The sequence below is a fragment of the Lissotriton helveticus genome, chromosome 3_1, assembly GCF_964261635.1.
Source record: "Lissotriton helveticus chromosome 3_1, aLisHel1.1, whole genome shotgun sequence".
NCBI classification, from domain to species: Eukaryota; Metazoa; Chordata; class Amphibia; order Caudata; family Salamandridae; genus Lissotriton; species Lissotriton helveticus.
In genome coordinates, this window is record NC_136061.1 from 836,572,075 (window position 1) to 836,585,082 (window position 13,008).

Sequence of the window (13,008 nt, forward strand, 5' to 3'; positions counted from 1 at the left end):
GAAGTATGGGGTTGCAGCAGAGTTAAGATTTTTTTTCTCACCCTGAAGGTGAGGGTAAAAATGGAGAGTTCGATAGGGACCAGTTGCAGCACATGCTTTTTAGAACTGCCGGTGCTGAACACTGAGGACCTGGCCCACTTAAAGCCCTGCACAGGACCTACTAAAGCCACACCCCTGGGCAAATCTCAAGTTAACCAATTACTATGTTTATGAGCTAAATAAATGAAGTACGTAATGCCATAAGAATCAGTAGTATTTTTAGACCCAGAAGGAAATTCAATTTGGACCTTTGAACTAGTTTTTAATGTCATTATATTTTTACTGGTGTCTAATGTTATTGTGTGTTTCAGTTGATATTATAAGTTAAACCGGTAGAAAGTCCTGCTTTACTTTCACTGATATGTTTCACCGTGTTTATAAAGCAACGTGCTGCAATGGACCCAGCGGAAGCCGCGTGCAGTCTGTGAATAGCGATTCGTATACCGGTCACAAGCGACGGCTGCACACTGATTCTAGGGCACCACACATAGGACACACATTGTACTTTTGGAATGTGTTTGTGGACATTTCCAGGGGCGTAACACAAGCCTCCGCAGCCCCCGCGTTGCGGGGGACCAAGCTCCAGGGCCCCCCCTCAGCACTACACTTCGACTGGAGAGTTCCAGATTGAGTCCGGAGGGACCCCCCTCCATGTACCCTGCAGGGGGCCCCCTCAAATTTTGTTCCACCACTGGCCAGTGGTGTCAGGTAGAGGTGGGAGAGCCACTGAAAGTTTGAGCCAGCCAGGCTCAAGCCTGAAGCCTGGCTTTGGCTGAGCTCGAGGTCCTGATGGAACCTTGCCCATAACGAGCCAAACTTTCATATGGCTCCGCCCCCCCCCCCCCCCCCACCCCTGCTCCCTCAAGCCCTGCCCTCTACCCAGGACGTGGTGTTGTGAGCAGAGCTGCCAATTGTGGAACAGGGGAAACTGAGGTTCAGTCTTGGGGTCAGCTCAACATCCTGTGAATCTAAGCAAATCGAGTTTGCACTATATTTTAACACTGCAGAAACCTGAACTAAGATATAAAAACAAATTCTTATAAGAATGTACAAATAAATACCCATTTAGTGGCTGATTTGTATAAAGTGAAACCAGAAATTCTGGATATACTGAAGCTTCCCTACTTGAACTGTGTGATTTTAAGCAAATATTTTGTTTCACCAAAACAATTTTGATTTCATTTTCGCGTATGAAAGAACTTTGAAATATGGGAGTTCAGACTGCCAGTTTTACAAAACTATCAGTTTTAATAAGCAGGTGCAGATGGCACAGGTAACAGCTTTGGGGCAGTGGGCGAGGCGGGTGGTTGGGGAAGTGGACAGATGACGGGATAGGGAAAGTAAAATAAAAAATTTATAAAACCACTTACCTTGTTCTCGCCGACTCAGTGTGACCTAGGTAAGTGGTTTGCTTTATTTTTTATTTTACATTCCCTATACAGTCATCTGTCCACTTCTCCCCCCCCCCCCCCACTGCCCTGCCCTACCAATGTTACCTGTATCAGCCGCACCTGTTAACAAGTACTTCTCAAGGCAGTACGATAAATGTGCCCTATTAGGGTCAAAGCTTTCAACGTTAAAGAAATACACTTTTCACATTTTGAATTGACTTTATTATAGTTTATTTGTTTTGTTGTATGTTTTACATAGCAAATATTCCCAGGGCTCGGCTCGTGCACGGCCTCTAAGATCCGAACCAGCACTCTCCCTGGTATTTTGTTGGCTCGCCCACCTCTAGGTACAGGTGGGGGTCACCAGCACTCATTTTTCAGTAATTAAACGTGTTTTTCCTCAACAGACTTTGATCCAGGACAAGAGAAAAGAAAACATCAAAGTGGAAAAGAAGAAGGAATAGAAAGTCAGAACACCAGTGACCCCCCCACTTTCAAGAAGGAAAGATCGATGGCCCAATCCTTTTCAGACAACGAAGCGAGAATCTGGAACTCACTCCCGCCTCAGCTCCGGACTACCTCCTCCTCTCAGGCCTTCAAACGGGACCTTAAAGTTCTCATCCTCCAAAGGCACCTCCAAGTCTAACTCACACCCTTGCCTTCGTCTGAAGGAAGACCTCCCATTACTGGAAAGTCTATTGGCCAGGTTTATGGTACTTCCTCCCCAGGGTGTTCTGGTAGTTTAAATGTTTAGTAATCTCCCAATACCTGTATATGGTACCCTTTTGGAACTTGCACACGTCACTTTTGTTTGTAACACACTGTTTGCTACCTCGCACGTTTTGTTTGTTTTAGAGACTTGCACAAGTGCCACCTTTGCCTACGTAACGTTTGTTACTGTGCTGGAGTGCCTGCTATTTATTGCAGTATTATACCTCTACTTGTATTTTGTACGTTTTTGTAACCTGCACCCTTATCACTTTTTTCTCCTATATTGCACCGATTGCTACCTCATGTATTTTGGTTGCTCACCAGTGTCACTTTTGATCCATGTAACTTATTGTTTGCTTTTGTATTTTGTTCCTGTATATCATTATTGGTCCTTCTGTGAAGCGCTCTGACACCTTCGGGTAAAGTCCGCGCTATATAAAATTGCATACATAAATAAATAAAGTGAAGAAAAGAAACCTGCAAAAGTGAGATGAGAAAAGGAAGCGACTGGTTGTGGATGAAAGAGCCATGAGGTGAAATTAAGACTAGTGGCTTCGGTTTTAGCGCCAGCGCGGGATTTTGGACAAAACTTTTGAGTCCGGCACTTATTCTTCTAAAAATTAAACACTGCCGCACATCATTCTAACCGGCCCCAAAGCACAGAGAGAGAGCGGGACGGGTTAATCTATAGAAAAGATTGAAGAAACGGCGTCAGGGAGCCACTCTTGCGCAACAAAAGCAATCTACAAGGAACACATGTATTTCCCAAAAATGTCATCCGCGCTGGGACAGTGGCCCAGCCTCCCTCGCTCTGAGCAACACGCGCGTTACAAAGCTCTTCTTCGAACTCAGCCTGAAAGTATGTTTCTCCCTGAAGCGAGAGAGGCCCCGCCCCGCCTTGGCACATCCGAAGGTAGGAGGTAGACCTCGCTCGCTCCAGAGGAGAGGCAGGAACCCGAGCGGACTCTCCTCGGAGGGACTTTTATTGAGCGGCGATAAAAGCAGGCTTTGGGCGGCAGAGATTTGGAGAGCGGCCCCGGGGAGACGCAGGTAAGAAAAGCACCCCGTCCAGTTGGACAGAATCTGCGGAGGGGGCAAAGTTTAAGAACTTATCGGGCCTGGGAGAGGCGACTCCCAGCGCCTGGAACCTGCGAGTCCACCCAGAGACAGGGAAGGCGCCTCGAAGTCTAGCGGTAGGGGGTACCACTGACCAGACCTAGCAGCCCCAGAACTGCAACAACCCTAATCCGCCATACATGTAAAGTAAAAAAAGTAAAGTCCACATTTGTAAAGCGCACAATCACCCGTAAGGGTCTCTAGGCGCTGGGGGCCGTCGGGAAGATTAAGCGAGCTATTGCCCAGAGTCACATGGTGCTGGGCTAACCTGCCGCCGGAGCCGGGGATCGAACCGTGGTCCCCAGATTCCAGCGTCAGTCGCCCTGGCCGCGGCGCCACACCTCTCCCATGTGGACAGTCTACCCCTTTTGTTCTCCCCAAAAAGACACATTTGGGGCTCATCCCCGACAAAATGACCTCTGCGCCATTGAATATTCAAGTAAAGCCGTGAACTGGGCCAGCAGTTATATAAGGGCCCCTCATCCTATATTTCACCCCTTGAGAGCTTTGCCAACAAGGCCTTGCTCTCATTGTCCGCATGGCATACTGGGCGTCAGGGGGGATGCCAGCACTAATGGGACCATCAGAATAATAACCCTCAAGGTCCCCCTCTTCCAAAATATGTATTAGTATTTTTCATTTTGATGCCACATGTTAATGTAGATTTTGTATTATGTAAGGTTTTTTTCTGACTGTTGCGGCGAGTGGGACAATGAGAATATGTGCAAATGCAACGTTTGGTGAGAAGAACAGTAACACGAGAATGGGCGATTTATAGTTAATATTCTGAGAAATGTAATCATTCTATGAAACCAGATTCTTGTCTTTGCTTTCGGACTTGTAAATCAATGTAGGTGCAGTGCCTGGACGCGCGGCGTCGCTTCTGTTTGACTTACGTGTTTGAACACTCATGTCCTCTGCGGAGGGCAGGCGCCGCCTGATCTGCCGCCAGAGGCTGATTCTGCGCGGGCTGGGCGAGGAGGTTATTCTCAATCTGTGCAGGGGGAATGCTGCAGCATGGCTGTTGGTCTCGAGACTATGGGCCATATGCATGAACACATTTTTCCATAGACACAGAATGGGCAAAACCCTTTGATGCGTCTGGCCCTATGCCCCATAATAGGGCGCAAGGAGGCCCCTTCACAGAAGGCATAGGGTATAAGGGATGCAGTCCCTGTGGGATTCTCACCCGGAAGTCCCCCGATTCTTTATTGACGCCGACTGGGGGGGTGGGTGGGGGTAGGGGCATGGGATCAGAGATTGTTTAGTCAAATAATGTTTTATGTGGCCCGGGTATATAAAAACATTCTAATGTTAGTTGTTATTAGTATTAATAATAACAATAATAATAAAACCCCGGATGGAAAGTGAATAAGAGACAAATAAGAGTGTATCGGACCCATTACGTGAAAGTGTCTCGGTGTCACTGCACCTGCAGCACCACTGATATATGCTCCTGCTTAACATCGTATACTGGCCTGAAGGCCAATTACAGGTCCCCAGAGAGATAAGGGAAACTTTCTAGCAGAGTGGCATTATAGGGAAATATATCTCATCCCAAAGAGTCATATGCCATTGCTATTTTATTAGTTTCACTCAAATATGTGGCGTCTAGAAAAAAGGGTATTTTTCTATTGCAAGTAAACTCTCTTCATTAATGCTGACTACAAAAATTTGAAACATTTTATGTTTGAAACTTGCACATTTTGATAGCTCTTATTGAAAAAAACAGGACTCTTTTCTTTGCACAATTTTCTAGGCAAGGTGTACTTGACTGGAACTCCGATTATGCGTTTTGCCCAAATATATAATTTTCGAAGGTTTTCCTTAAGCTGTTAGTCCAGGCTGGTTGGCAGCCGGCATGGGAGAACTGGAATGGAAAAAAATGAGATATCCTTGCTGTTTTAAATCCAAGGAAGAAAAATTAAACTATTGCGTCCAGAAATAGGTCTCTGTGGGTGTTCAAGTCGCAAACAGGATTCTACTATGATGTCGAAGATGGGTCTAGCGCTTTGAAGGAAAGTGTAGGCTAATTGTGCACCTGAAAGCTGAAGTGCCATTTGGAAGTAAACGTAAATGTTCTCTATTTAAAGCACAATAAAAGAAAATGATCTGCCCAGGATCACACAGTTTGGGCGAGCTAGAACGGCTGGTTAGGCCCAGGTCTTGAACGACTGCAACTTGTCCAGCCTTATTAAATAATGTACACAAAGAAATAAAACTCGCGCCAACCCTCCTGTTGATATAACGTTTTTTTTTCGCCTTGAAAAGTCATGATTTGAAGCTCTTGCCGTGAGCATGACTTCACAAAGTCCCCATCTGAAGAAGACCCTTGGAAGTACAGGAAACCCCCGCTAGGCAGCGAAGCAGCAGTCTGCTTTCAGGAATGGATGGAGAGCGGTAGCCAGCCTGGCAATCTGCCCTGAATGAAAACGAATAATTTCTCTGAAGAAACTTAAATTATTTGTCCCCGATAAATCTCACTTAAGATGGTTGGAGGCACGTTCTAGTCTACACTCCCGTGGCATGACCTGGGGCTGGTATGAACACATTTTCCTAGGCTGCTTTAAGTACCGGTCCACCATTGGTGAACGCTTATCCGCCCACCGGGCCAAGGGAGACTTGAGGATCCAACTTACTCGAACTTACACCACCAGCCACAGAAAGGTTTCATTCTAAGTTTGTAAGACTATACAGGATCTCCGAAATAGACTCCCAATCGAACAGGGAGACGCCAGCAATGACCAAACAGGTTTCTGAGCTTTTTCAGGCTGGGGTGAAAGGACCAAGGGAGTTTTATGCAACTAAAGCCTTGTCCCAGATTCAGCTTGCCTAGGAACCCACGTGGACTCACGTAAGAAAGTAACACGTATTGGTAATGCCAGTAGGTCTGCTTTCAAATTAATGTTGCATCGTAATGTGAAGCATTAGAAGAAAGTAGCGTAGGAATGTATTTGTATTTGTGTGAAGCAAAGAACTGCAAAATAATATTAGTGTAGGCAAAAAAGGTCAGGTGACAGGTGCTCTTTCAAGCCGGACCTAAACATCCACAAAGGTTTATTACTGCCCTCCTCCTCTGTGTTGCTGCCAGAGAAAAACACAATGTATTATCTAGTTATCTAACACATTTTAATAGCATTATAATGTCGTGTTTGTGCCCTCAGAAAGATCAATCTCAGGCAGCTGGATACATAAACAAAGTGATCACAGCTGTGTGGGTAGCAAGCACTTTTTTATTGAATGACCCAACTTCTGCCCAATCAAAATGTGTACTCCTGGCTCCCAACATGTGGGTGGAGCAAAGGTCCCCCTCAAGTGGTGCTCACATAGTTGTCTGATGACCGCTGTGCTGTCGAGCCAGACGGTAAAAGCAGAGAGATTGGTTAAAGTTGGGGACCCTGCACTAACGTCAAGTGCTAAGAGAGGTGAACAGATGAGCAGAGAGATGGCACACATTTACAAAGCATGCATCTATATGGCAATTATTCAAATAGTCAGAAGTCATCCTTAAAATCTGGCACGGCTAGGCTCTCGTGGTCCTATAGTTGAACAACCTCGAACCATAACCTGTCACTTAAAGGTTGTCTCTTCCACTGCTCTCTGTGGCGCTCCTTTATTCTCTTTGCTGTGACTTCTACTCATATCATGCACCATAATCTCTTGACAAGCACCTCACATGTGTTGCACATTCTAGCCTCCCTGACTGGGCCAGGATAGGATATGGAATATTTTGTCCCCACCACTGCCCCATGGCTGGTTCGGTGGCTGGCAGTGGGGGCGTGGCCTCTTCCCATGGATGCTTGAGCACACCGTCTTGTCAAGCTGCCCATCTACATGAACTTGTCGTGGGGTGGGGCTGGCACATGGTGTACTTTACTTAGTATAATCTTCAGAAGTTTGTTTACTACCGTTCGCTATTGGCGACCTGGAACTCATCCCACACCTCTGTCTTGTGACAATGACGCAGATGCGACTCTTGTAAGTATATGTAAAGGCTTGTAAGCGTCCTCCACACGCTCACATCCTAAGAAAGGCGGCCACTGCACTCGAGTTTCTTAAATGGCATTAGCTCCGGTAATCCTGCAGTTTCATTCAGGGCTCTATTGTGCCTGCCTGAAAGGAAACCTCTCGTTAATGTGATGCTGCGGCCCAGCCCAGGCCTCAAAACCGGCTCCTCCAGTCTGCTGAAACTCTAGGCTTGTGGGAGTCGCCCGGCGAGGTCTCACGGTGAAGGGATGTTTGTCTGAATAAAGTGCACTCACTGTGACAGGCAAAGCGATCGAGACTTCCGCGGCCCAACGAACACGACTGCCGCAAAGAGTTAATACAGAGTGGGTCACGGGTAATACTACCTGGTCTTAAATAGCGCCTAAACTCGCCGATTCAGTGGGGGCCATAATAGACGCTGTTATCAACGAACTCCGATGTATTCGTTTTATGGACGTCGCATGTTTGAAAAAACTGGAATGGAACCAGTGAATTCCAGACTACACATACATCGCTGCAGCTCCTGCACACACCCACTGAACTAGCTTGCCAAGTACATGCCTGTCAGACAGGATCGGTCCTTTGAATACCTCAGCCAATGACGTACTCTACCTCATCACAAGGGCCACTGCGGTGTGCGCCTGCTCAGAAGTCCTCGAGGGTGGGCTTTTTCCCTGCTAAATTAGCAACTATGGGTGGGCATATTTTTATTTTGTGCGCAGAGTCTTGTGCGGGTACCTATAAGTGGCCTACACCAAGATTCCTACTTTGCCTACGTCTAAGCCTACTAACCTTCGCAAACTGCCAATATTTCCTCGCGAGTGGTTGTTGGCATTGAAAGCAGACGTTCTGTTCTCCGTAGTATTAACTTTAAAACAGTATTCCTCAAATATTTGAAACTGGATAGATAGTGCTGATATTTTTTTCTCCAAGAAAGTTAAAATGTGTGCTTTTGCCTGGAAACATGCGCTGAACAGAGAAAACTATGTGACGTACATGTAGTGAACGTCGTATTCCTGAGAGGTGACAGTTTATTTCCTGGATTCAATGAACACACTGTTACTGGCACTATGTGGCCCGGTTTGTTTGAACTACTTTTTTCAAACCACGTGCTGTGCACGATTTGTCATCATGGTCACGTGCGACGTTACATACACTAGTACCAGAAGTAGGTCATCCTAACTCACAAACGCAACCTCAAGTGTTAATACATTGAAATATGCGCGAAATATGTCGTTAAAACTCTGATTAATTACAATCTAATGATGATCAAATCGTAAAGGTAAGTCAGTAGTCCAAAGAAATGGATATATATGGTTTAACGAATGGCCAGAGTTGGGTTTGGGCTTTTGTTGCTCAAAACAAGGTTTCATATCATGGTCACCAACACACGTAAACAATTCAGCTGTGTGGTAGCACATTGGGATTCTTCTTGGCCAGGAAAGTGCCACCTTGTTCCCAGTGTGACTCAACAACATGTCAGTACAGTGTCCCACCAGAAGTAGAAAAACTTGGGGGCAGATTTACTATTTTTTTATGTAGCGCACTGACTGCGGCACCCGCAAATGCTGTGCTGCGTTACGTGAAAAGGAATGCCTTATTTCCTAAAATAAGGCACTCTCCTCCCCTCTCACTAGCGCCAGCACTGAAATCAGCTGCCGTGCACCATAAGACAATTTTGCGCCATGGTGTAAGGGTGTCTCTGTGAGTCTAGGAGCCCTTCCAGTACAAAATACTATGTCTGCACGCACTTTAACAATTTTCCTTCTTTGTATGCGTGCTGTAAAGTACGGCACACATACAAAGTCAGAAAAGGAAGGGGAAATAAATGCATTTCCCCTTCCTTGCGCCTACTTAAAAAGGGCGCAGTTTTCTCACGCTAAACCCAATCTACTTTCTTTAGTAAATTGGGTTTAGAGTGAGAAACCTTGGGTGGTTGCATGAGAACGCCCTTGCGCCACCCATGGTACGCCCCTACGGAGCAAAAAAATGCAAATCAGTGCACTTCTTCTCATTACTTTTCCGTTATTTGCAGCGCTAAGCAAGTTTAGAGCTCAAAAGTAAATTGGGAAAAAAAGATTTTGCACCGATTTGCTTCACTTTTGAGACGCAAACACAGCGCAAAAGCTTAGTAAATCTCCCCCAGGTCTGTTCAAGGTAGACTGGGATGGAGATTTGAGAAACGGAGGGCGAGTCTGCTACGGCGTTCCTAAAAGACTTACAGGTGAATAACTTTGACAGTAGGAGTTGTGGGAGAATATCTTAATAGCCAGAGTTGAAGTTAACACAAAGAGTAAGACAGACACAGCAAAGGCCTCCTGGACTAAAGACAGTTTCTCCAGTCATTTACCTTTTCGGAGTCATATTGTCATCGAAATAAACACACCAGAAATAGGGATGTGTAAATTATAAGCCCAGCCCATGATATTAGGGACCTCCGCGCTTCAGGTTGCAAACCATGCAGTTTACCAACTTTGCTTTGTCAGAGAATTCTTACACAAAATTGTATTTGTGGCATTGTTTTCCTTTCATGAGCCTACTTTGTGCCCAAGATCTCTTGCTCTTCCATGAAGATTGTAAAATACTTCTCGAAATTGTGAGGCAGAAAGAACACTTTTTAAATTTACATACAAATGGTCAATACACACAATACGAGGTTCTGAAGAGATTTACTCCTGTAAATGGAACTTACACCGCCGTGGGAAGTCCGCTAATATGGCAAAATTTCTGCAGATTTAAGTATAGGGTTATTAAAAGGGCCATGGGCGTTGAAGGGTGTTTCTGCATCTTCACTCGGTTTCCCTCCCGTTATGCCACCACTCCCTATGTGACGGAGGGGAGATGCATAAGAGAGATGCTGTTGCACCAGTCCAGGAGCAACGAGGAACGAAAAAGTAACGAGAAGATTGAGAATGAAAGTTTAAAAAAACATAAAAAGCAAGCGCTGAAAGCAACGAACAAGTAAGCAGGAGGTGGGACTAACACTGAAAGCACGAGGAGGGAAGGCATTTGAGCGGGGCTTCCGCACATAAGAAAGCAAGCAGGAAAACACATGCATGCTCTCACATGGCGTGCTGAAATGAAAACAAAACATTTTCCTGAATATCAGGGCCGTAACACGTGCTCCTGTAGCTGGTGGTGGGAGTGGGGGGTAATTGAGGCATGAGTGGGAGGAGGGTGTTTAACCCAAGGCCTATTTATATCGGAAAAACACATGTTTCTCAGGGGCCTCTCACCACATTCTGCAGAGGCCACTTCTTTTTTTTGTCACACCACTGCTGAATGTAAGCATTGGAAGTATGCAAGACATCCACTCAAAAGAAAGGTAAGGGAGCGATTCTCCAGTGGAGGGGCAAACACAAGAAGAGGAAGGCAAACAATTGAATAAGAACACATAAATGAAAGTGGCAAGAAAGTCAACCAATGGTTATCAGTGGGCTGCCCCAAAACCCACTGTAAATGTCTGGTGTGGTACACAAGATGTATTACAACAACAGAGAGCTAAACTCTGTCTGTAGACAAGACCCAAGAAAGCACAGGAATAGGAGGGAATGCATGAGAACTGGTAAGGAGGCTCAGTGGGCTGTGCGCTCACTGCAGCAGCCTGCGTCTGTATCTGTAGACTGCCGTGCAAGAACCCAGCAGAGCTGACCGAGCCTTTCATCCTTTTAAAGGTGATAGCATCACCATGCTGGATAATAACACCTGTGATTTCAGAACCAAGAGACAGTTCAATTTGCGGAGTGCATCGTGTAGATATTTAGTGTTCTTGTAGTTCTCACAGTGCCAGCCTGTCAGTTTGTCTATTCTGAGCAGAAGGCTTCCCTCACGAAGGTTGGTTTACTGAATGACATCAAACTCCGTTTTTTTCATTTTTGCATTCTCCTGGGATGGCTATTCTAGTGGCCAATAATGCTACTTCTCTCGGGATGTTTCTGGGAGGATTCTTCACTCGACAGCACCCAGCATGCAGAAACCTGTAGAACTGTATTTAACCCTGGGCGTAGTGGGCGTAGCGGGGCTACGCGGAGTGCCACGGAGTTTGCAACAAGCTCCGCGTAGCTCCGCTACGCCGTCCGCCTCCACCCCCTATTAAGATATAATTTAAAACTAACTTAAAGCAATTAAAAAACACTTTCCTTTTAACCGCAGCGTCCCCGGGCAGCTGCGGCTAAAAGGTAAGTGTCTTTTAATTGCTTTTAAGTTAGTTTAAAGTTATATATTCATAGGGGGTGGAGGCAGGCGGCGGACCAACTCCGCTCCGCTGCGGAGTGTACGAGTTTTGCCTACTCCGCGTTCTATGTGGAACGCGGAGTAGGCAAAACTCCTCACACTCTGTGGATGGAGCGAAGTTCTCCGCCCTTGGTTAGTTTAAATTACGAATACTGGTGTGCATTGTGCTCTGCATGGACAAATCCTCTTGTATAGCAGCTGGGTGGCACTCTGGAAGGGTCATCTAGGGCTGCCCTTGTGCCCAGAGGTTGGGAGAGTTGTACAGCATGAGCTCACGTGACCAATACACAAGGGTGAGTTGGGAAAAGAGAAACAATGAGAGCAGGAGTGAGAGTGACGAAAGAGAAAGGAGAGAAAGAGAATGGGACGATCATAAAAGCGCAAGTGCAGAGGAAGGAGACATGGGGAGAAAATTAATGTGATAAAGATAGAGTGAATGAGAAAGACGTGGACAGAGAGGGCGCGAAAGAGAACTGAGGAGAGAGAAAGAAGGGATGAGTGGGACAAAAGTAGAGCGAAAGACCATGAAAAGAAGAAGGAGAGAATGGATCTTTGAGTCAATACAAAACAAGCACTGGCAAAGTTAGTTTGAGCAAGAGCTATTGGCTTTGCCAATGTTTTATAGCCATGTTAACACCAGCCTGGCTTCTGTTCAGCAAGGCTAAAAATTAGTGGCATAGAAGTTAGTGACATGGAATGTCAGAGTGGAATGGTGGAAAGTAGAGTGTTGTAAAGTGGAGTGGCATAAAGAGTTGTGTAATGGGGTGGTATAGAGTGGAGTCGAGGAAAGTAACGCACAGTGAAGTGTCGTAGGGTGGACTGGTGTAGAGTGTATTGGCTTAGAATGTTGCAGAGTAAAATGGCATAGAGTGCAGTGGTATAGAATTCAGTGGTGTACAGAGCAGCATCATAGAATGCACTGGCGTAGATTAGAATGTTGCATAGTAGAGTGCAGCGACAGAGTGCAGTGGTGCAGAGTAGAGCAGAGTGGCACAGAGTACAATGGCATAGAGTGAAGTGGTGCAGAGCACAGTGCCATACAGTACAGTGGCATAGAATGGGGCATAGTAGAACTTATTAACGTAGAATTCATGCCATATAGTGCAGTGGCATTAAGTGCTTCAGAGTGAGGTGGTGTAGAGTGGTGTGATGGAGAGAAGAGTGGTGCAGAGCGCATTGGCAAAGAATGCAGTCCTGTAGAATGCAGGGGCTTAGATTTCAGTGACGTAGAGTACAGTGTTGCAGAGTAGAGTATCATAGAGTGCAGTGGTGTAGAGTGCCAGAGACTGCATAAAGTAGAGTGCAATGGTATATAGTGCGTTACGGTGGAGGGGAGAGGCATAAAGTAGAGCGGATTGGTGTTGGGTGCATCAGCGAAGAGTTTTGCAGAGGTCAGTGGTGTAGAGTGCAGCTGCACAGAATTTAGCAGTGTACAATGCAGTGTCTTAGAATGCAGTGGTGTAGGTCAGAGTGGTGAATTGTATAGTGCTGTGGTGTAGAGTGGAGTGGTGCAGAGTATAGAGGCATAGCG

At 46.0% G+C, this 13,008-nt stretch overlaps 1 protein-coding gene across 1 annotated transcript in view; it reads left to right on the forward strand.

Annotated features, from left to right (window-relative positions):
* Positions 1-3,028: 3,028 nt before the first annotated feature.
* Positions 3,029-13,008, forward strand: part of LOC144823005 (gap junction beta-3 protein-like) — a 40,583-nt gene continuing 30,603 nt past the window's right edge. Inside the window, exon 1 of the mRNA XM_078681110.1 lies at positions 3,029-3,191. The gene's annotated coding sequence lies outside the window, so the exon portion shown is untranslated. The remainder of the gene's footprint in view (positions 3,192-13,008) is intronic.